Raw genomic sequence first — 3,164 nt, 5'->3', positions numbered from 1 at the left:
ATTTTGCACAAAAGTGTCTTTAATTTGTTGCACAAAATAAGAAAAGTTGTTTAGTATTATTGTGTTTAAGGTAAAAAAGATAAATGGGCATATATTTCCCCCCAAAAACATGTTCTATATAATGGTAGTTATGTAGAGGATTTTTACCAATTATCGCGATATTATCGATATCGTGAGCCATGTATCGCGTATCGTATCGTATCGTGAGGTACCCAGTGATTCCCAGCCCTAATAGAGGCTACTTACTTCGGGGCGCTGACCACCGAGATGGGCCGCCATTCTTCCCGTGACTCTCAGTCTGACTGCTGTTGATTTTTCCGGGAGAAAAAAAAACAGTCTGCCACCTACTGGTCGTTCCTGTTACGCATTTTGTATCAATTCGGTGTCTCGGAGAATAATATATTTTTAATATATATATTAGCTTTTAAAAGTAAACGCCATATTCTCAGATAATCCTTTTTATTTTCTTTGAAAGTATTTTTAAGCCCTGCAACACCCACTGAAGGAAATACGTTTAGAAGGGAAGGCTGATAAGAACTCTAATGACCGAGCATTCCACTAGTATTTAAACGCAGCACTTACGGACGAATTTGTGAGACGTGAAAAGAGTCTCACAGTAGATCCGTGTGTAACTTTGGATTCGTGTGTGTGTAACAAGGGATTTGTGCATGTTTTTTAAAGATTTGAGTTTGTACGTAGTTTCAAGCTGTTGTAATCTTAATGTGTGCATACGTCAATTGCATTTTGTATTTTTTTTATTTCATTTTTTTTTTACTTATACACCAAACGTATTATGTGAGTAACAAATCAAGAATTAGGCATGCACAAATCTAAAGTTACACACAAATCAAGAGCTACCCACGCACAAATCCAAATTTATGCACAAATCCTAATTTACGCACAAATCAAGAATTATGCACGCACAAATCCAAGTGAGTCTAATTTCTCTCCATAATTTCTGATGGGCTGGGATCTACTAACATGATCTTATTGATGTGATCAGAACTCCAATTTTATCTGATCCTTTAATGGAAAACTCTGCTGAAATTTTAGATTGTACGCAATCAGGGTGGAAGCAGTGATTGTTAGATGTGTCTATTTTGAGATCATTTTTTTCTGTGCAGGTTTTCAACATTTTTTTGGTTAAAAACAAAGTGTTGAATTTTCTGCTGTAATCCAGGAGAACAGCAGCAGAGACACAGACAGACATCTTTTTAGTCCAGATTTGACATAGTTTTGACATGTCCACATGTTTTCATTGGATTTGATACATTTGACTAAGAATTCCTTCAATCTCATTTCATGAAACCTCTGGGATGTTTCTGTGTTTCACAGTCCAAACAAACCTGACTGGGACATCCCTAGAAAGAAGATTGAACTCATTCATTCAAGAAAGAAACCCGAGAGAAGCAGCAGCTGAAAAAGACCAAATCCAATCAAATCTGATGAAGAAGAAATGTTGTGCAGATGAAGAAGAAGTGAACATACCTATGTGGTGGAGCTGAAGCTGTGGTTTCCAGCAGATATCCAGCAGTCTGCGCTGACGACAGAGCTCCTGCTCGTACTGGACGATGGTTCCTTCACAGAGTCTGAAGATTTCTTCAGCAGCAGCAGCGAGTCGCTCGCTGATCAACTCTCTCAGAGACTGAAGGGAAGACATGGTTCCTGCAGCTGCAGAAGATCTTCAGCTCCAACAAACACCAAAGTCCTCTGAACAGCAGCAGCTCCGATCATCTGCTAGTCTCACAATCACAGCCACGTTGTCTTTACGTTCAACACGAATTCACTCATTTACGACACTTTAGCTAAAGAGGATTGTTCGGAACCGAACCACGTATCGTTACATCTCTGTAGAAACCTCACGAACGTCCCAACGAAACACCGCCGTCCTCTCAGCACAAGCTAACGCTGCTAGCTAACGCCTCGCGCACAAAGAGGACTTAGCTGCATTCAACAAGATGGCGGCCTCACATCATCAGCCGGATCCGGAAGTCTATTATTTGAAGATACTCCTCCCCCGACTATAAAATACTATTTTTCGTCGAAAAAGACTGATATAAGTGTCGATCCTAACAGTTATTATTCTTTTTTCGTTGTAACCTTCAATTCTTCTCTCAGTCAAAGCTGCTGTGATTATGATCTAAACATTATTGGTAACAGTGTGATGACGTCACAACAACATTCATACACTTATCTGATTTCTTTTCAAATTCAGATTTTAAATAATATATAATTAAATTAATCTTAATTTAATTCATCTTTGATTACCCAAAACGGTTATTTAACTCAGATTCTATTCATCATGCCACCAATTAAAAATGTTTTGGAAAAAACAAAGCACTCTGATTAAAATTAAGAATTCAGTGAAGCTGTTGTCACATTTCTTTTTAAAGGGTTAGTAATGGGGTTGTAGGTCATTTTTGGTGTTAACTATATTTCGCCTTATATTTACAATTTCCAAATGTTTTGGCATGTTTTGAGCAAGAAATATTGAAATAAAACGGCATTTTTGAGGCCAAATTTGGCAAACCTGTCTCTTCCGGGTAAAAAGCTCTGTTTTGGTCATGTGGTGCGTGTGACGTCACCAGAGTCAACATAGCAAGATGGCTTCTCCTTTGCATGTCGGAGCTAGCGATAGCGGATATATTTTCAGGTCCACAATTCTGTCTTCAGACTCAGATTGTGTGAACATATGTTCTTAAAGTGACGCTGATTCAGGTGTTTGTGGTTTGAGGACTGTAAAGCCCGATCAATTTGAGCCGGCAGCGCGTAAAGTAAGAGCTCACAATCTGGCAATGACACTGACAGTGACGCTGACAATGCCGATGAAACTGAAAGCTGTCCGTTTATCAGAGCCATGCTCGACGCTGGAAGACGTGGAGCATCTCGTGAAGCTTTATTTACAGATCGGAACCTTTTGGCGACTCTAAATCAAATCATCAATGACGCTGACTATCAGGGTCGGTAATGCAGAGTTTCATATGCAAAATAAAGAGCTTAGAGACATGTTTGCAGGACTGTCCGCCACTTTATTATTATTTATTCACTTATTTAATCACTTTATTCACATACCCAGAAGCTCTTTCACCACCTTACTGCACGTCTCTGATATGCGCAGAAAAAAAGGAAAACGTAAACAGTACGTACGACCCGTTCTCCACATG

General features: G+C 39.2%; 1 protein-coding gene and 1 long non-coding RNA gene across 2 annotated transcripts in view; both read right to left on the bottom strand.

Annotated features, from left to right (window-relative positions):
* The window catches only part of LOC118599615, a 2,603-nt gene extending 1,959 nt beyond the window's left edge, over positions 1-644 (bottom strand). Inside the window, exon 1 of the long non-coding RNA XR_004949029.1 lies at positions 247-644. This is a non-coding gene — a long non-coding RNA (uncharacterized LOC118599615). The remainder of the gene's footprint in view (positions 1-246) is intronic.
* Positions 1-3,164, bottom strand: part of LOC112143034 (calpain-5) — a 115,461-nt gene that overhangs the window by 32,877 nt on the left and 79,420 nt on the right. The window lies entirely within an intron of this gene.

This window comes from Oryzias melastigma, linkage group LG14 (assembly GCF_002922805.2).
Source record: "Oryzias melastigma strain HK-1 linkage group LG14, ASM292280v2, whole genome shotgun sequence".
NCBI classification, from domain to species: domain Eukaryota; kingdom Metazoa; phylum Chordata; class Actinopteri; order Beloniformes; family Adrianichthyidae; genus Oryzias; species Oryzias melastigma.
This window is presented reverse-complemented; position numbering and strand designations above follow the sequence as displayed.